General features: G+C 35.9%; 2 long non-coding RNA genes across 2 annotated transcripts in view; both read right to left on the minus strand.

Annotated features, from left to right (window-relative positions):
* LOC119717059 (uncharacterized) overlaps positions 1-10,414 on the minus strand; it is an 82,923-nt gene extending 72,509 nt beyond the window's left edge. The window contains exons 1-2 of the long non-coding RNA XR_005266031.2: positions 10,307-10,414; positions 2,368-2,497 (exon numbers count right to left, since the gene is read on the minus strand). This is a non-coding gene — a long non-coding RNA (uncharacterized lncRNA). The remainder of the gene's footprint in view (positions 1-2,367; positions 2,498-10,306) is intronic.
* A 5,898-nt stretch (positions 10,415-16,312) lies between these two features.
* LOC140002668 (uncharacterized) lies at positions 16,313-21,496 on the minus strand. The gene is made up of 3 exons (XR_011809816.1): positions 21,386-21,496; positions 19,377-19,452; positions 16,313-16,370 (listed from the first exon to the last, which is right to left on the minus strand). It is a non-coding gene; the product is annotated as an uncharacterized lncRNA (long non-coding RNA).
* Positions 21,497-21,988: the final 492 nt, after the last annotated feature.

The raw sequence follows: 21,988 nt of genomic DNA on the forward strand, positions 1-21,988 counted from the left end.
GCTGCAGAATATTTGACAAGGACAAAACTCCTTGGAGAACACTGAAAAATTCACCTGGAGGTTGTGTTCATCCCCCTCTCCATTTAATATGGGGCAGAAATAAGTGGGCCACCCTGCATCACAGAGTAAATATATTACTGTTTTACATTATCTTGTGCAAGTACAGTATATATGAATTCAACTCATTTTTACCACAGGTAAGTAGCCTGAAGACACTTTGGTGTTTCCTCGGTTTTATTATTCTATTCCTTTAGAGTATACATACATAGCCTTCTTTTTTAATAAAGTATGTGGGAGATGTGTATAAAATTTCTCCTCAAGCTTTGCAAAGCATCATCAAAGCAAAGGAAGAAAAAAAGCCCACCAGAGTAGTAGTGATGGTGACCTATTTCACTTATGTGCAGCTGGCAGAGTCAAATTTACTTCAGCTTTAAAGGCATTGCTGATTTGAAAAATTTAACATGGACTTTCTTCCTTCTATTAATACAGACCATTAATAAGTAACACTTACAGACTGCTTCCAGCCTTCACAGCGTCTTCAATATGCAAAACTCGATATTCTTACATAGGCTGTACTACAGAAAACCTCTCAAGAAATACGCATGGATCAGACCTTCAGCTTGCACGAGCCCACACCCCTCTGGGGGTTTAAGGAAACTGTTTCAACTTAACCTCATTGAAGAAATGTCCCACAGCTTTAAAATGTATTTATTTCCATACTGTGACTGACACCCTGCATACCAACTTTAATCTAGGTATTTATCCCATTTTATGCATCACTGAATTAAACTTAATAGTACCCATGTGAGAGGAAAAAGAATTGTTCTCAATTTATAGACAAAGTGTAAGGGAATTAAGTGCTTGCTCCAGCTTACACATGAACTCAGGACCCAAGCAGAAATAAAGCTTGCATTTCCTGACAATGAATCTAGCATCTGACCAACAAGCCCCCATCCTTTACTTAAAAATAAATCAGACATTGATTTTGACCATACAGGGACACATCTTGAGCTGGTCCAAGTGAGCACAGCTATTCTGATACCAGCACAGTTATGCTCCACCTCATTTGTTTCTCTGAGCCAGAGTGTTATTTACATGAAAGACAACTAAATGCATGACAAATAGAAAGTTTAAGCAAATTCAAGTTATATGGTCAACAAACAATCTAAAATTTTATCTCATTACCAATGAAGCTCCCCACCAAAAAAAAAAAAAAAAAAGTTTAAATGTGAATAGTTTAGTGCCAATGTCTATTCTAAATAGTTGATTTTAAATCTACCCTGCCTCCCCTCAGGCAGTTAAATTAGGCTTATGAGAATATCTGGGGATGTACTTGTCTCTTATTACCGTAAGAAGAGTGACCCCCCTGGCTGGATGATTTCTAAAGAAATCACATGGTGGTGCTATCGTTTACCCATGGTTAATAACTCTGTTGTGCCTCAGAGGCAGAGAGAAGAAAAGTCTCATACTGATTAAAGCAAGATCTAAGAATGATACCTACTGTCAACTTTAACAATGCAAAAAAAGAAATGAATATATAAACATATTTATTTATTCAAATATGTTCACTTTACAAAGAGAAGACCAGATCATGCTTCGCTCAATGGAGAACATTCATAGCCTGTAATTTGTTTGTATCCTATTTCCTGTAACGGGCAGGGAGAGAAATGAGAAAATACATCAAGAAACTTTAGAGGCTGAGTACCATGCAAATGGAGAATGTCCATCTGAGCTCCTTGCCTCCTAATCAGCACTTCAGCCCCAAACTACCGAGACTTCATCTGAATTTGTTGACTGTGGTAGAGCCATACCCTACCCCCAAATGTGTCATTTTAAGGAAAGGCTTACGTCACAGCTGTACTATTTAAAATCCAAGAACAAAAAACTGTCACAACAAAAGCCACTTGGAAGTAGGCCACTTCTTCTGAAAAAAATATTTTAGTAATACTTGATGGATGAATTATGACCAATACACAAACCATGCCCCAGTCCATCTGTGTGCCCCAGCCCTACTTCACCAAAAGTAATACCTGAGAAATAAACCTAATTTGTTGTGTTTATGCATTTGGGAACAATTACGGTCAATCTTTTGGAGGCTTCAAAGCATAATTAGCAAGCCGGGCTCACCTGGGTGCCTCAGCGCTGCCGAGGGGGGCCTGGGGCCGGCGGTTCCCGGCGCTCAGGCGCCACCTTGCGGCGGCCGCGGGCTCCCCCGGCGGCCTCCATGTGCCAAAGGAAGCCTCGGGGGCCCTCGGCCGAAGCGTTCCCAAATAAATAACGAAATAAAACCTTGTCCCCAACACGTAAATAAATGATTAAACCTTCAGTGGAGATTACGGTCCGGGAAAATGAAACCTCTTTCCTCACCGTTGTGAAGGGGCAGGGGAAGGCCGCGCTCATGGCGGTGGCCGTGCTGGGCGCCAAGGGCGAGGCCTGCAGCGTCTCCTTCCTCGCCAAGCGGCACATCCAGGGGTTGATTAGAAAGCTTTTGATGCGCCTGTGGAAAACATACACAAATAAATGTGTCTCTATGTCCGAGGACAAAGATCTCTACTCCGAGCTGATATTGCCTCTATAGCCCCAATATGCAGGTTTTTTTTTTTTTTTGCTAGTTCTCTGAAAGTATTCGGTCATTGCATCAGTTAAAGTGTCCAACAGAACACTGGACAAGAACCAAAGCTGTTGGGGCACAAGCCGCTGTCTTTTTGTCATGTTGACTACTGCACATTTCTGGTCTCCACAACTACGGTAAAACAGTAAATTTAGAGAAGATCACAGAATCACAGAATTTCTAGGTTGGAAGAGACCTCAAGATCATCGAGTCCAACCTCTGACCCAATGCTAACAGTCCCCACTAAACCATATCCCTAAGCTCTACATCTAAACGTCTTTTAAAGACTTCCAGGGATGGTGACTCCACCACCTCCCTGGGCAGCCTGTTCCAGTGCCTAACAACCCTTTCAGTAAAGAAGTTCTTCCAAATATCCAACCTAAAACTCCCCTGGCGCAACTTAAGCCCATTCCCCCTCATCCTGTCACCAGGCACGTGGGAGAACAGGCCAACCCCCGCCTCGCTACAGCCTCCTTTAAGGTACCTGTAGAGAGCGATAAGGTCGCCCCTGAGCCTCCTCTTCTCCAGGCTGAACAAGCCCGGCTCCCTCAGCCGCTCCTCGTAGGACTTGCTCTCCAGGCCCCTCACCAGCTTCGTCGCCCTTCTCTGGACCCGCTCAAGCACCTCGATGTCCTTCTTGTAGCGAGGGGCCCAAAACTGAACACAGTACTCGAGGTGCGGCCTCACCAGAGCCGAGTACAGGGGGACGATCACCTCCCTAGCCCTGCTGGTCACACTGTTTCTGATACAAGCCAGGATGCCGTTGGCCTTCTTGGCCACCTGAGCACACTGCTGGCTCATATTCAGCCGACTACCAACCATCACCCCCAGGTCTTTCTCTGCCTGGCAGCTCTCCAACCATTCCTCTCCCAGCCTGTAGCTCTGCTTGGGGTTATTGTGCCCCAGGTGCAGGACCCGGCACTTGGCCTTGTTGAACTTCATTGCAGTTGGCCTCAGCCCATCGGTGCAGCCTATCCAGATCCTCCTGCAGAGCTTTCCTACCCTTGAGTGGATCGACACACTCGCCTAGCTTGGTGTCATCTGCAAACTTACTGAGGGTGCACTCAATGCCTTCGTCCAGATCATTGATGAAGATATTAAAGAGGACCGGCCCCAGTACCGAGCCCTGGGGGACGCCAGTAGTGACTGGCCTCCAACTGGACTTGGCTCCATTCACCACAACTCTTTGGGCCCGGCTACCCAGCCAGTTTCTAACCCAACGAAGCGTGCGCCAGTCCAAGCCAAGAGCAGCCAGTTTCTTGAGGAGAATTCTATGGGAGATGGTGTCAAAAGACTTGCTGAAGTCAAGGTAGACCACATCCACAGCCTTTCCCTCATCCACCCAGCGCGTCACTTCATCACAGAAGGAGATCAGGTTCATCAAGAAAGGCAACAAAAACTGTACTGCCCAGTGAGCTGTGTGAGTGGAGTGTGGACAGGATCAGGCTGTGAAGCAAGGAAAGGCCTGAGACACAAGAAGTAGATGGGTTAACAACATCCTGGAGAACCATAATAATTTGATGAACTACTTAAGTAGTCTTAGCATGTACCTATTTTCTGGACTCCAAAGAGATGCTCTCCAGAGCTCTATTTTTTATGTATTCTAGCACTCAGAATACTTGGGCCTTGATATCAGCTGGGACATATTCCTACTGCAATAATAAAAAATGACTAATTAAGTGTGAAGGGTTATTTAAATACTGCATCAGTCTTGTGCTAGATGGCATAGCATTATACAGCCTCCCTATTCACCGTATGGCAATTAAAAAAAAAAAAGTCCCCTTTTTTTGGTTTTAGAAGTTTTCTTTTAATGTCTCCTTCTCTGTGCTGTTATCATAGGCCTTTCTACTGTATTTTCCATGTGAGTTCCAGATGTTAGCATAAGGCAAAAATCTATAATTATTATTCTGTATCTTAAGGACTGTGAAAGAAGAGACTGGTGTCGCATTACTGAGCTCAGGGGCTCTAAGCATTCTTGGCATTTTGTGTGTGCTGTTAGAGAAATGAAATATTAGAGTGGAGAATACTGTTTCCTGACACTTATTTTTTTTAATATTTACATGTTACATGCTTGTGTTCTATTGTATTCTCCCTTGATATGACAGATGTTGCAGAAATGCACTAGTAAATGCACTAGTTTCTTGTGTTCTTAATAACTGTTGTAATATTTGATACACTATAGGGAATCTTACAAACATTATGGTCAATGTAAAAGCAGTTTGAATCCCAGCAGTCCTCTTTTTAAAGAAAAAAAATAAAAAGTTTTTAACCTTTCCTATCTAGCAGTCTTCCTCCTGAGCCCAGTTCTGCAAGTTGCTGAATGGCAGAACCTCCAAAGATTGAAATGGGAGTTAAAGGAACTAATCTCTGCCTATTCAGGCATCATTACAGTAACTGAAGTAACACAAATATAGGAAGGAATTGGTACAATTTATCAACTTCTGATAGGTAACTAAGACCAAGAGCATGCTCTTCTTTGTCCATTAAAAGATAGTTTTTATCAGAAACAACTTTTAATTGCACCTTTAAAGCAATAAATAAATATATTGTACAGACTAAATAAAACTAAGAATTTCTCTTACGTATATTCTGTCACATATATATTAAACATGCCAATATGTTAAGATTTTGTATTTATTTAAAGAGCTACAAAACCAGACACTAAATCAGAGTAGCTGAAACTCTGAAGAAAGGTTCAATTTCTGCTTGAACCTGATAAATGAATACTTTTTCTGATTTAAGTATGAGGGGAAAAAATAAAAATAAAAAATAAAGCACGGGAAGCCATGACCCCTTCAGGCATAGGTCTTTTCTTTCCATTTAAGATTTTGCGTGAATTTTGGAAACACTGTTTCCAAAGAAGTCAAGTACACATTTTATTAAAGCCCACCAGAGATTCTGCCAAATACCTTGCTTCCTGGCTACACTTGCTCCTCTGTTTTAACATCATTCCTTCACCAATGACTAATGGGATTTTGAGATGTACACTGATGTTTTTTGGGAAGTTCAATACCAATGCTAAATTTGTATTACACATTATTTGGTCTTCAAGCTCAGTCACTGACTACAGAAGGACATGTGAACATGCTTCACACAGTATGAGCTGATTTTAGTGGATATATTTCACTATATTTTTAAACATGGGTCTAAATTCAATGAAACATTAAAAAACACCCATTTATTTAACTGGAATTTGAATTACTTATGTTTTTTATACAATTTATTAGATCTGTAAGTCTTTTCTGACAGAGGCCTGGTGCTAGAACCTGCATGTGATTGCAAGACACTTTAAAAATTGAGGTTTGGATAGGTACATGCTTAACAGCAAAAGCGTGATCTTACTGTTCTCAGTGGCTCATTAGGTATAAACAAGTCCAATATTTTCTCATTTAAAAATACTTTCCTTTATCAAGGGAATTAAGATAACACCTGGTTTAAAAAAAAAAAAAAAAAAAAAGATTGCTTGGACATGACTCAGGCACTAAAATCAGTGGGGGATTTCAATCAAGTTATTTTAATGTGAAGTGGATAGGCTTCTTCTATAGTCTGCCTTTCTAACTTCTAATGCGTTTCAAGCTACGCTTTACAAAGATCCATCTTAAATAAATGAATACATAAATAAATAAAATTAAATAGTAAAGAATATGTAGCAGCAATAACAAAAAATACACTACATCCATGCCAAATGCCAGATAAACAGAATTCAATTTTGCAGAAAAAAATGTATTTAGTAGTCTATCTTGTATAATATTTTTAAAGCTACAAATGATTCTGTAGATTCTGAAATAATTCAGTACATGGCAAAAAAACCCATGAATTACACATATTGACGTACTACAATTATTCCTAAATATAAAAAGCATTCATTTAGTGATAATTTTGAGTTATCCTTAAAAGCTTTACTCGTAAGTGCATTACTGTTTCTTTTGATTTAAATACAATCGCTTCTATAAGTAAAAGCCAATTATGTGAAAAATGCAAAGGGTAGATTTCATTTTCATTCATTCATTAAGAAGCACATATTATGTACAGCTATTTTAAAAGTCACTAACAAAATTGTTCAATTAATGCACCACATGACTAATAGGGTTGTAAGATTATGATTCAGTTAAACTTTTAATCTGCTTCCAAATGTACTTCTACTGACAGCAAATCACCTACTTGCATTCACTTTCTGGTGGGAGTGATTCTCTTATCTAGTTTTAGTGAACTGGTGGAAGTCCAATACATGGAGAACACCCTTGAATGTGTAGATGAGTCTGTCAAGGTCTTCACTGCTCGCACCTCAGTGCAGTAACTAAAAAATTACCTATACTTTTACTTGGAGGTTGTTTGATATGTATTAGCAGCACCTGTTTTCTGCAGAGGATTCTGCAGCATGCCATTAAAACAGCCTGGTAGAAATGGTAATGTCCAATTAAAAAAAAATAAATGCTATAATAAGTACAAATCTCTACATCATCATTGTCTTTAAATTCTTTTAAAAAGAATGCAAGATAACAGGTTTTCCAAAAGTAGAAGACACATTTCCTCCTATCACCTCTATATAATGCTTCCAGTTTTATGCCTAGGAAATTTCAGGAAATATTCTGTCTGTCAGAGGGCCCAGCCTTCTGGAATAATCCAAATTATGTTTCATTACAGAGAATCTTCTTGTTAAAACTACTCTCATTCGTGATTTTAAAACTGACAATTCAAAAGACGGGGCCTCACTCTCCTCCCAGTTACAGTAGAATAACCACATCAACTTCAATTATTTTATAATAGTGTGAAGATCAGGCACTTACTACTGTCCACTTGCTGCTATAGATGCAATAGAACACTGTGGGCATCAAGTTTGGCTTTCTTCTGTAGAAAATTACGTCTCTTTAATACTTTAATAATGAGATCTAACATAGCAAGAATCAAAGGGTCTTTTAAGAATTTCTTATTTGTTCTCCTTTGATTATTTTTTCTAATATACCCTCAAAACTTAAACCAAAATTTTAAATAATGAGATCAAAACTATTTAAATTCAAACCCAACTTGTCTAGACTATTGATTTATGCCTGCTGAAATCATACTAAATAATACAAACTGAAGAGCCACAGCTTCGAGCCAAGTCTTTTGTATATTCATAAAAGCTTTATCAAGCCTCTGTTAAAAATTGCATTAAACATGATTTTTTTCTTAATGCATAAAATTATCTTATTAGTTTACACAGTTTTATATTATCTTACAAGTTATCTTAAACCCTTACCACATTTCAGTTCTATACTAGTTATTCAGGTTTTACATTGTTACATTTTGAAAACTATTTTCTCATGATAATAGACGATTTTGAGAAAACTCATAATCAAAGAAGGAAACACTACAGTAGCCAATTCTGCTAAAAAAAATAAATAATTCAGATTAAGATTATTGAACTACAACTGGAAAATTTGTGATCTGAAACCAATTATAGGCAGGTGTATACAACTGTATTGGTTGTATACCTTTTTTTATTATTATTACTTCTCAAATTCTAATGTTTAGTCATACTTTTGGATATGCTCTTCCTCAGTATATATTTTCACACAGTACAGAAAAGGGCCAGAGAAGTTTCTCCAAAATATCTTCTTAGTCTTTTTTTTTTTTTTTTTTTTTTTTTTTTTTTTAACTGAATATTCTTTATCCAGAATCTTGTGCTGTTTCTCTGAATGCCTCAAGAAACTTGTAATAAAGGAGCCATGAATCTGAATTTTAACTTTCTAGTTAAAATAGGCAATCCTATTTAAGGAATATAAAATTTCAGTTATGGATTCTAGAAATCAGTCTCTGTATACTACTGTCTATGTAACTGGCTTTGTGCAGCCTTCACCTAACAGAATTTTAAGGATTGCAGAAAATTTTTCATTACTTAAGAGAAAACAAGAACGTTAAATTTGTAAGTTGTCAGTAGTTTCCAAGACCGGATCTGTTGCAGGGACTCAATGATAACATAACTACATATGTAGCATTAGTGCAGAAATTATGCTATAACAGTAATTAAAGAATTATCTGGAATAATTAAAACATAAAAACACAAAACAAACAACAACACAACAAGCCATAAGCATTCAGGACAACATGACTTTGGCTATAATCTGTTCTCAAAAATACCAAAGGATTTCCCATATTTTCAACAGAGGAAAGAAAAAAAAAAAAAAAAACACTTTCATCCATTTAGTGTAACCTTAGACCTTTACTGATTTTAGACATAAGGCTTTATCCTTATTTGAGGAAAGAAATATGAGAAGCAGGAATCCTAGGAAGAAAAAAAAATATATATTTATATATATATATAAATATTATAGATATAATATATATATATTTTTTTATATATATATATATATATATATTTATATATACACACACACACATGTATATCCCTAACCAAAAAACAAATGCCACCACCAAACCTAAAAAGTGAGCAGTGAAAAGCTGAAAGAAGAATAGATCATTTGATGAGTCATACTCGAAGTAGAATCTGAGTCTTTAAACTCAGAGATGATCTGAAAATAAGGGAATTTTCTGAATAATCTGTATACTACAGAGACCTAATTCCAGAAAAACATCTAGGAAAAGAAACAGATTTGTTTTTAATTACAAGGTCATAGTATAGTTGAGTTAATTGGAGTATTTCTAATTTATCTCTGGTGAGGATCTTGCCTAGCATCTCAAAGTTAAAATACTCTTGGATGATACTGATGATTTTATAGCACTTCTTAACTTTCTAAGGATGTCTATGATCACATTCTTTTGTGGCTGAATCTTCAGCTTTTAGGTTTCTCTAGCTAGCTTGAGAAAGATATTGATGTGTTCAAGCAGTAGTAGAAATGGCACCTCTCCTCCTAAGGCTATCTCTGTGAATCTTAGTCCAATGGGTAGTTCTAAAGAAGTTCCAAAGATTTTAAACCAAATTAAAATGCGTAAGGTTTCTTAATACTAGTTAAATTACACTCTTCATTCCAATTCACTTGCATTTTTCAAATTTAGAACTAGAATATGTCTTCTGTTTTTCCAAAGGTGTGTATTTTTGAATATTTAAATGCTTACACTAAACTTCAGAACTCCAGACAGGAGAGAGACTTCAAAACTTCATTGTAAGCAGATACTCATACCACCTGGGTATCTACTTGAAAAACCTAATCTGTGAAGTTGATCTCTTCCAGCTGTATCCCAATAAACAGGGACAAGACCCCTCGGGGGCTAGTTCAGAAAGCCTGGACAGGGCTCAGTTCACACTCTGAGTATTCCTCTGGAGGAATCACCGCTAACTGTTGCAGGCAGAGGTATATCCTTAAGTACCATGGCCACCTGCTTCCTAGTGTTCCAGTCTCTACTTATAACATCAACTTTTTTTGTAATCAAATAAATTTAAAAATGATTACCAAAGAAGTTCTCACCTGTCCAAAGAAACAACAAATACTGCTAAAATCTGCAGAGAAATTAGAAGAAACACACATTTTATCAGAATAGATGCATTGAGATTAATAATGATTTTAAAGTTTATAGATTCATACCCCTCGAGATCTCATGTGAATTCTGAAATCCAATTTTATTATTATAACTGTAATAAAGTTTTATAAATGTTATAAAGAAGGTCTTTATTAAGAATGAAAGCAATCTGAACTATCTGGCCAAGTAATAAAAATGCATTTCTTTGTTGTGAAGTGTCAAGCAAGTAAGCCTTACCTGAAAACTGATCGATAAATCTTCCGTTTCCACTTGAGTGCACTCACTTTTTCTTCAGAGGGTAATCATTGTTTTAAATGGGTTTTCCATTAACATCAAACTTAACTGCTAGGGAAAAAAAAAAAAAAAAAAAGCAAACATTAAGCAAAAAGAGATAGAAACAGTCAAGAAACTTTAGTAATCACTAATGATATTACATTACAACTTTGCAATGTGTTTTGTTTCTCATTTATTACAATGGTCAACTGAAGTCTGGGCTTCCTCCAGCACTGCAAAAGGGATTGTCAAAGCAGTTTGCCCGTACTTATGCTGAGATAATCCTGAGTGGCAGATAGTCCATCATTTGAGAGACATACTTTGCAATGATACTATGATTCTGAAAAATATATTCTCGAGCAGTATTCTAGCCATGTGCATTCAGAGTGGCTTCTGTGTACTTCCCCCAAACATTTCCGTCCTGAAAAGATTACAGCAGGTTTGCTGGAAGGTGAATCATTTGTCATACTTTCAACTGCTGATTATTCTGGATAAAAAAAAAAATCAATTTTTTAAAGAAGTTTTTGTACATGCATAATTTAGAGAATTGTTTTTGCTGCATTTGATAGCTTTTGTTGCTGAACGTCTTAAAATTCCTTTTTTCACTCTGAGTATTGCTTTTGCAACTGAAGATCAATAATTACTTTCTCCCCATCATTGAAAAATAATGACATGTCCACATATTTGATCAGTGGCAAATGAGGCCTCTAGCTAAATTGCACCCCTTGGACGAGTGAGCCTGGATATAACAGGCAGATCATTTTGCTGTCAGACATGCCTGTGCAGTGAAGCAGACAGAAGGCAAACTATACTTTGTTGCTCATCACCACTTTATATAATGAATATAATAAACATGACTGAGGAGATAATTGGAGCATTTAAAGTAATAGGTGTGCTTACCTGTTTTGCTGGATAGCCATAGACTGAATTCTTAACATTAATAGCTTAACTACACCACATACAATTATGACTAGTTTCAGATTGTCCCTACAATACTTGGTGAATTTTAAAAATATCCTGAAATAGTTAAAAGCTATACTTACACTACCTCTTTAATTCAAAATTTTGTTTTATTAATACTTACAGCTTAATACATATGAGATTTAAAGAATATATTGTGTCTGTCCACTTTTCCCTCTCCCCAGATTATTTTATACTTCTATTTAAACACAGTGGATGAACAATATATTTAAAGACTGTCTTGCTACTCTTGGAGAGGACTTGTCCTAAAAGTATGCTTTCCCTGGTTAATATTTTGAGAAATACACTCTTTCCTTGTTTGCTCTTCTATGGCACAGTAAGCTGGAGAAACTCTGGTAACCTCTGGTATTACCATCTGATAAATTAGTGCACTATATTTCTCTAAATTTCACACAGTGCTAAATGTTTCTGGCAGTACAAGGTGTATATTATGAATTAAGTTTAGTTTTTAAACTGCTTTTCCATTTGTATGGCAACTCTGAAGCACATTGGCTTTCAACCAGAGAACTCTTCCCTTCTCATGTCTTATTCTTTACATGTTAATTATTCTGCAAAGAAGAACATAATAAAAAAAAAAAAAAAAAAAAAAAAAAAAAAAAAGGAAAAGAGAAATAAGAAATGGGGAGAAATAAAGCAGAATACTCTAAAAAAAAAAAAAAAAACGAATAGCATTTTCCAGCACTGTGGTGAATAAAATACACATTTCAACTAAATCAATTAGATTCCACTCCATGTAATTATCCTGAATGCAAACCCAACTTGAATTTAACTAACTACAGAAAGTATGCAGTTTGCCTGTTTAAAAAGACAGCTTTTATCACCAGCTAAAGGCAGTTCAATTAAAATTGGAGGCTTAACCACCCAGAAGCCTGCTGGCACAGTCTTGATGAGCTGTAATTCTAATTGGAAACTCTTCGCAGTTAGCACACAACAAAGAACCATAGCTGGTTTTAGAGTGATGCCCATATTCTTTGCAGATGTTACCTATATGGCACATCCAGAAGGGGGTTATGTGAAGTGCTCCATGGATGAGGGGGTGAAGAATGAATCAGCCTGGATCTACCTGAACTACAGAGCTGGTTCTTTTATGTCGGGTCATGATCTTCATTTTTCTAAAGCCTCCAATTTTTTTTTTTTTCCAGATGTTCTTACTTCATTATTTTGCTGACAAGTTAAGATCTATTCTGTATGTCCAAGAAAAGGCCAGAGAGGACTGATTATATGGTAGAGACCTTTTTACTAGGAGGACTTTTTTTATTTAACCAAGAACTAGCTTAAAGCATGAAAGCCGTAGTAATGGTAACACAGTCAATTACATTTAAGTCTATTTGTGTATTTTAGAGCTTATATTAACTGATTCAGTGCAGTTGTAGGTGACAGAGTTGATGCAATTCATCAACACAACTGATTCGATTATCTTTAAACAACATTTTAATGATTATCAACTATTCGATTATCATTAAACAACATTTTTGTTAATCTTTGGTTTCCTTGGGACATGTTCATATATTCAGCAGTAACAAAGATAAGAGTAATTTATTACTTCTGTATGTGCTGTTTCCTCTGCATCTTTCAGCCCCTGAACTCAGCTTCAAAAGCCCTTATGCCCTTGCACTGTAAACTTCACAAGGCAGGACCTTCTTCGCCCCCGCCAAGGGCAGCAGGTAACAGAGAAACACCAGACAGTTCCAGTTTTACCTCAGAAATGAACGTAAGACACTGCTCTCAGTTCATTGACTCTGGTACTTCAGTAATTTGAATGGAGATACAACTCTATTTCCTTATACCATTATTTGGGGCATTGAGCAGATTTTTATACTACTTGTAATTGTGATTCCCTAAATATGGAATAAGTATGGAATACCCCTTTGGCTAGTTTGGGTCACCTGTCCTGGGTCTGTCCCCTCCCAGCTCTTGCTGCACCCCCAGCCTGCCCGTTGGCAGGACAGAGCAAGAAGCTGAGATGTCCTTGGCTTAGTATAAGCACTGCTCTGCAACAACTAAAACATCGGGGTGTTATCAGCACTCTTCTCATCCTAAGCCAAAATACTGCATTCCACCAGCTACTAGGAAGAAAATCAACTCTGTTCTAACTGAAACCAGGACACTGACTCAGCTCAGAAGGAAACAAGTGATCTGGCAGGAGTCTAGGAATTTCAACACTGAAAAATAGGAAAAGTGGGAAGTTAAAGAGAAAGAGAAAGAGTTTAAGACAAAGAATAGACTGTCACAGAAAGGAGGAGGAATATGGAAATGGAATGGGAAAACTTCTCAAACAAAAGGGCTATTTCAGCTCTTTGCTGCAGATGAGATGTTAGTGCTTTGAACTCATTTCATTGAATCACCTTGAACATTTTTAGTAGATTTTGGGACACTTGGCAGAAGTCAAAAGGTTAAGTTTTCTACTATATTCCTTGAGTAATTTCACTGTTTTTTTTTTTTTAAGTCCACATTCATCTCAAAAGATTTTCTTTACATCAAAGGAAGAAAGACAAGTAAAAATTTTAACTGGTAACTTTTTAGTGTTATACCATTTTTTCTTGTAGGTGTGATCATGGTAGCTTTTTCAATCTCATCTTTGAAGAAGAAACTACTGATGTATTTTAGATCCTTTCAAGTCACCTAATTTAGTATCTTTAAAATCTTTACTTTTTTTTCTTCTTTTTTCCTTTTTTTTTTTCTGAAAATAGAACGTACCTTGGAATTAGTGTTTCCTGTACAAAAGTATATTGAGGGTGTTTCAAATTTTAATTACATATGATGCTCAAACTAATTGTGCTCTAATGCTACTACTAATATTTGTATAAGAATACATAAGGATTTTTGTAGATTTTTCTATGGCAATGTCCCTCTGAAAGGGAGGTTATTTACAAATAACAAGAATTCTTAAAGGTATTTACATATTCATTCCCACAGCTGGTGTATATATGTTTGGGCTTTTTTCAGTTGCAGTACCTCACCTGGGCATATGTAAATCACACTTTATCACAGAACAACAGAACAGCTTGGGTTGGAAGGGACCTTAAAGTCCATCCAATTCCAACCCACCCACCATGGGTACGGATGCCAGCCACCCACTAGATTAGGTTGTCCTGGGTCTCGTCCCACCTGGCCTTGAAAAACCTACAGGGATGGGCATCCACAGCGTCTCTGGGCAACTTGTTCCAGTGCCTCACCACCTTCTGAGTGAAGAATTTCTTCCTAACATCTAATTTAAATCTCCCCTCTTTTAGTTTAGAAACTCTTCTTAGAATACACTCCGTGTCAAGGGAGACTGCAAGAAGGAAGGGAAGGTCAGAGAGAAGATAACATGACCATAAGAACTCCTGTTATTGTCAGATTGCTCTATCAAGTGCAACATCCGTGAAATGTTGCTGGTGAAAGAGTGGATAGAGCTCTGGCCTAACTTGTGCTCCAGATACATGGGCCACAATGTACGAAGGGTTCTGCCTAACTAATCTTTTTGTACACCTACCATCCTCTTCAACAACCCATGCACACATATAACCCATTTATTTGGACTCCTGTTAGTAACAGCCGTACAGAATGACTACAGATATCCCCCTGGCTTCAAGTGAAATTCCAATGTTACTTTGGAAAGATTCCTAAAACATAGACAATCCCTCAAAAGCACAGTATGTGGTGGGTCATTCATACTGATTTGTATCTCCTATATTCTCATAGCAAAGATAGTAGCTACTGGTAAGCTTTTTTCATAAAATGATGTAATAATGAACAGGATGCTGATCCTTCAAAATGTAGCTTTTAAGGAGTCCTGAAATACCAAACTAATGTCCCAGTGAGGAATGAATTCTTAATATAACAGCCTACCAATGTCAAGCAGAACATCCTTGCGATAAGGTGGGTTTCTAACTGAATTACCAAGCCTCAGTAGTCACTAATCCGTCTTGGGGCAAGACTGCTAACAACATTAACAACTATGAAGTTAACCAATACAGTAATGAAAATCACATAGGCAGATAAGATTAGTTCTTGATTCTCATATGCTTAAAAATTTCCTTAATTTTAAGCAGGAGATTCCCAGTGAAGACAATCGGAATTTGAAGTTGACTAAAGAAATAGTTAATCTTAAAGGTTCTGTTGCATCATGCTTGACCCTGAGTATGACAATTTTTTTAGCTCAAAAAGATAGAATTTTTTTTCAGGAATTGTAAGAGTTTATGAGTTTCTGTTGCTTACATTGCCAGTTTTTCCTCACATTTTAACTTTTTTTTTTTCATCCCATGGTAGTGTACAGGCACCAAAACCAGTTAATGACTTGCGTTTCCCTCAATGTAAAATGTTCTCCAAAGAAATCTTGCAGTATCACGTGCAATTCTGAGATATATTCTTCTAAGGGCAGTGAAGTCATTCTCCTAAGATCTGTTCTGTAAACTATGTATGAAACTCTCTGGTTTTGTGCAGCTACTTTGTAGTATTGTTTTTTATATTTTCCTTTTTTTCCTCGGTATAAAGCTGCCATTCTTTGTCATGCCTTTTTTTTTTTTTTTTTTTTTTTTTTTTTTTGCTTGCTCAGTTTTTGGTAATAGGCTTAGGCTTCAATTTAGCAAAGTATGTGAGATTAATTTCATTGTGGTGCGCAATGGACACATAACTTCACTAGATAAAGCTCTCAGCTCTGAGCAAATTCTTTCCTCTTCTCAGCTTTGAACCTGCCTCACAGTTACAGACAAAGCACTCCTCTTTATCAATTTTATGGAAAAAAAATCTTTGAGATATGCATTTTTGTTGTTGCTATCGCTTACATGCTGTGGACTATGTCATAGCTGTTAAATATCTTGTAATGATTTGACCAACTCCATTTCAGCTTCTGTCTGAAATTTTCTCTAAATTATTGTTTCCACTCTTAGTATCATGTTGGATAAATTACTTAAGAATTTATCTACAGACATTGAAGGCTGTCAGTTGCTCAGCTAATCACATATTGAGCAATCTGTCACAAAATGGGGGCCACATCTGCTGCTTACCTAGTGCCTCAAGCAGAGAGATGGGTACTGCTAGTATGATCCAAAAGGAAACTGGGAGCCTGGGTATTAATAGAAAATGATAATTATAATCACTGTATCATAGCATTAATAGCTATTTTTCATATTCTTAAATTAGGCATTGTTTAAAATAAAATTAAAAACCAGTAGGTTGTAACAAAAGTGTTTTCTTCACTTCTTTTAGCAAACATGCAGATGCTAACATTTTATTAACAGCAAACCATCCTGAAACACTTATGATTTATTAAAGAAAGAGAACGATTTCTGCCCCTCTGTAAGTAACCCCATATTGTTTAAAAAAACAATCCAAAGAAGGAAAGCCATGGCATAAGGCTACACATAACCTCTCTTTAAAATTATGAATATTTTAAATCTTATTTATATGTATAACTATGGATTTACTATTTTTCATCAGTAGAAATATAAGCATAGAAAGTCTATAGAAATAAAGAAGCAACCAGCTCCTGAGGCGTATTTGCATATTTTGCAACATTGCAATGCATATCTTAGCTTCTTCTATAATTGATTTCAATATATTTTGTTCTGAAGCTGCTACAGCAACATTAAAGTGTCAGACTTCAATTTATATGCCACTCTGTCCAAAACTGTAGCCCAGTTACAGAAGGGGAGGCAGTCACAACATGAGCTGTTTTTTATTTTGCTTGAAAACACCTTGCAAATAAACACTTTATGGCTATCACATCCTCATGTTAATTATGGATATGAAAACTCTTTAGACAAGAAAAGTATGAGATATGCAGACAAACACAGTACTCTTGAGGATGCTGAGTGTGCAGTATGGTCACTGATCTGTCACTGCTGATTTACCTTTGGATCACCTTAATGTTTCTGTAGCAGCAGGAAATATATCTTCCATGGGATGCTGTCAAGCTCAGAGATGTTGGTACCTTTCGAGTTTAATAACAACACGGTTTCTCATTCATCTAAAATACTGGAATTTAATCTGTAGCTTTCAAATAGTTGATGCAAATTTTTAAAAGTCCTACAGAAATTACCAGGTTTGTTACAAAGCTGTGGTACTTTGCAATCGTCACCATAAGTGCAAAGTTTAACTGAAGGATTAATAACAGTGAATATTTCCACACCCATATGTACCACCCACTTACCACCATTTCCATACCCTAATTTAAGCATTTAGGAGTAAAGATCTCTAGCTTACTTGACAAGGATTCACTTAATAATGAATACTAACCAAATTTTGATATTGTTTATTTCATAAAATCTCATTATTCAGACTAACTCAAAATATCTTTCAGTTAAATATCGAACAAGGATGACACTTGTTTTTCTACATAGTGGTTAATATACTAGACATTTAGGCAGTTATGTTTTGCTTAATGATGTTACAGTAGGACTGGACACAACAAACATTACCTTTTTGTTGTTGTTGTTTCACAATATTAGCAGGAAATTTAACTAATCTAAAGAAATTCAGTGAGGAGAACCAACAGATATTACCTTACAAGCTGGGATTTCTTCCTTGCCAGGCTAGGACAAAAAAACCTTTTTCATACATCTGGGATGATTTTTATGACTTAAAAATGAGAGATATTTGCCACTACTCTGTAGGAATTACCACAGCTCATGTCTTGGCAAGTGGGGATGAAGGGAGAATTTGGGGATATCGCTTACACAGAAAAATTTAGCCTAGTTCAACCACACTGGAAAATAGCATTACTGAAAAATTTATCTAGACAAAGTAAGATTTGTAAGTGAGCATTCTGGCTAGATTGGACCCATTCAGCTTTTGATTATTAAGCCTAACACATTATGAAACTCCACTTACATGTTTTTACTTCTGAAAAACTGGATATGAGACTCTTATTCACTTAGAGAACTTCTTTGATACTTGTGTTGTATTTGTTTTTAATAGCTTTTTGCTTAATTTCTACTAAAGTGAAAGTAGCCTATACTGCATTAAAATAAAAATATAGTATTATAAGTGGCATCAGTCCCAAAGTATATGACAACAGTTCCTAGGAGAGAGACAGACACACAAAGACCACTTGGTATGATAGTTAAGGGCAGAACTTCATATGGGTTAATTCCATGACAATGCCAGCAAAATTTCTTTTTGATTCACTTGATTGAATGTGGTCATGCATTTACAAATTTAAAGCATCTCTTATTTTTATAGAATGGAAAGCATATTTCTAATAAAGTCAAAGAAAGATCTTTAGTTATCAGGTCTACTGCTGTGTTTACGATAAATTTTTCAAATACGTTGCATTACACATCTAGAATCCTTTTAATCAATTCTGTATTATTATGAAGTTCATAGCAGATGAACTGTATAGAGATACTACTGATGTACCACAGTGATGGAATAAAGCACTTCTAATTATAAATAAAAAAAATAGTGTCCATATATCTTTTCTAGATTCTGTTTAAAATTCCTATTTCAAAAAAATCTGGCTGCTAGATTTCCCTGGAGGAAGAATAACAGTATTTGTTGCAGCTGGATCTTGCTGCCTTTGGATGCTGGCATAACAATTAAGATTTGTACATTTTTAAATCAAAATTTATAAAGAGATGCCTTAATTATATACTATATATATATAGTTTGTATTCTGTACAACAACACACAGTATTTTATAAATAAAAATATAGCGAGATGACAGAACAAAATATCAGGAATACATATTATCTTAAAGTATCTTGGGTTGACCTACAGATTACAGACTAAAAGCTGCTATAGAATTTAAAGGAAATGAATCAGAATTTCAGTCAGGTAGTATGTCTCCTATTGATCATTTTAATATTAAACAATTTTGTATTTTTTGACAGCTGCATGCAAAGAGAAATAAGCTGATACATAAAGAGAAATAAATCATAGTAGAAAAGAAGATTAAAAAAAAAAAAACAACAGATCAAATTGGCTCTTGGAATTTGTAGATTGTTCTGGTCTCACATTTGGAAAAAAAAAAAAAAAAAAAAAAAAGGAAGAAAAAGAGAGAGAACTCTTGGACCCAAATAATAGTAGTCAAAATTTGGGAAGGAAGGCATTCAGTGTTATTTAGCCCTACCGTACAACAGTGGAGCATCTCTTTCCTATGTGATCACTCATGCCATTCCTGCAGACTAATTAACTCTGTAGAGCAGCTACAAAAAAAGAACCATAGGAGATCTATGTAGCAAATAACGTCTTGCTGCTTGAACGGTTTAGTCCTGAAACCATTTTCAGAAATGAATAGTTTGTCACATTTTGTTATGATTTTGCCTATTTTTTCCAAAATCTTGGGGACCTCTGACTGCACAAAGCTCTGGTGGAGTCTTAAAAAATCTAGGATTATTGCTATTGCTCCTTCATCACCTCTCAAAAGAGGATCATCATTTCATCCCTTGCAGAAGTGGAAGGGATAATCAGGTTTTAGAATTCAAGCATTATTGGGATATTAGGTAGATTTAAGTTAGCATAAGGGGGATTGTAATATTATAAGCTATAGAGGTTGAAAAACAGGGAGATATAAAACTGTAAGCCTCCAATTGAAGTACAAAGCAGTAAACCCAGAAAAATGCTGACAACCATAATGCATCAGGAATGTAAATGAGTTCAGTGTAACGTAAATGATAATTGAGAACTATCACTGATAATTTAGGATGAGTGAAAAATTTATAATTGAGTCTTAGTACAATCTAGAGCTCAAGTTTCTGACCACACTAAAGGTCAATCTGCTTTCTCAGGTGTCTGTAAGTATTGCTGCTGCATTTCCTAGTATGAGTTCCTTCAATCTCATATGCAGTCAGATGTTACCTTGTAAGGCACCTAATAAAAATTACTTTTCTACCTGTGTGTCTTTTATATTAATGACTACATTCCAAGTTTTTCCATATCACAACAATTCAAACAACCAACCATGCCATAATATTATATCCATGTTTAAAGCAAGCTAGTGTTTAGTCCCTATTCCACTTATAATACCCAAAATATTGTGAAGGACAAGTGAAAAGGCATTCACAAAAATACACACAACTAAAATGCCTGGTTACCAGTGGATGATTATCTTTTGATCATCTTATTAAATCAATAGTTTAGTAGTGGCACACCAAGCAGTTTATTTTGCCCTCAAGTAAAACTTCATGAAGGAACTTGGATTAAAAATGGCCTAAAGAAAAGACTTAATCTGGTTAGGAGATGACAGCTCCATCCCATATCAATTTACACAAGTCAGAAGTGGTTAGCTACATCAGTTTTCCTTGGTTATTGTGTTCAATCTTGAATAAATGAGGGGGAAATTCTGTCTATGCTCCTCACATGCAGTCATTTAACTCACTATTTTTTCTGGTGAATCTCATACAGTGCTCCTTGGAAATATGATTAGCGATACCAATTACCACAGGAATATCAGTTGAATGGAATATATTTCATTTTGTTAGAGAGTAAGACATCAAGGAAATCTGTTGTAATTTCTATATCCTTTGCTATTTAATTCCTATACTGTTTATTTTTTATTTCAGAGGATAAGTACGAGTCCATTGCTCCCACTCAGTTTCTCATTATTACTCCATTAAGTTGAATTACAATATAATTCAAGAACATCCAGATTGATGAATGATGGTATTGCCTTTCAAAAGCTAAGGAATCACAGAGTGAACAGCTTCCTTAATCTATAGCTTTGCTTTATCAGATGTTCAGGACAGCTGAAGACAATATAAATTTAGGCGTTTAGAAACCAGCCGCCAAACTGATGAATTGCTTGCAATAAGGATATGTTATAATGCAAATGTCAATAATACCAGAAAAAACCATTAAAGGGAAAAGAAAGATCAAATAAAATTTGAGAAATTAATTGGCTTAAGCCAAATTACAGTTTAAAATGGAGTTTGTTAAAGAAAGGTAGTTTTACTGAAACTTTAAATTTAGATGAAGTCTAAATCTATATTTAGATGAAGAATTTCAAAAGGATTCAGATGTTACTCGCTATGTGCAGTTAAGTTATTGTCCGTTTTTTTTCAGTAACATGCATTGGCCATCTGGCAAGACTTTGTAGCTCGTATAATTTTTGTAGAAGGATACATCTGATTAATTAATTACCTCCTCTGCTCATAAAAGGTTCTCCTTAAGAAACATACAGAACCACGTCTCTCTCTACCTTATCTCATGATTTGTGCAGTTCACTGTCTCGTGTACAAAGAGCTTTAGCAGGCTGTTGTGCATTTAGCTGAAAGGTGTGGTTATCTAGTAGATGAAAAAGAAAATACAAACTTAAAATCAAGTATGTATTTAAGGCCTAAGTATTATAAATTAAATAATAATAATAAAATACTGGCATATAATGGTATAAGAGAACTTGCTCCAGTAAAAGAAACACTATAATACCTCTTTCCACAGACCTTCAGTCAAGGCCCACACAAACTTTTTAAAATTGTTAACAAGAGTTTGAATAAGAAAATGGTTTGGATTTGATCCATACAATATAAGATTAGCAGAAATGATCGAGGACATGCTTTTACAGTTACCACCATAGACAGAGACATCTAATATCTCGTAATTGTAAATGTTTTTCAAATATCATATCAACATGAATGCTTTTATGGTAGTTTGGATGTCTTGGCACAGTTCATTCTGGACGAGAAGGTGGTCTAGGTCATGATTTGACGAATTTCAGGAATAGATCATTACAGTCTTGCAACTTCA

The sequence above is a fragment of the Anas platyrhynchos genome, chromosome 5 (assembly GCF_047663525.1).
Source record: "Anas platyrhynchos isolate ZD024472 breed Pekin duck chromosome 5, IASCAAS_PekinDuck_T2T, whole genome shotgun sequence".
NCBI lineage: Eukaryota > Metazoa > Chordata > Aves > Anseriformes > Anatidae > Anas > Anas platyrhynchos.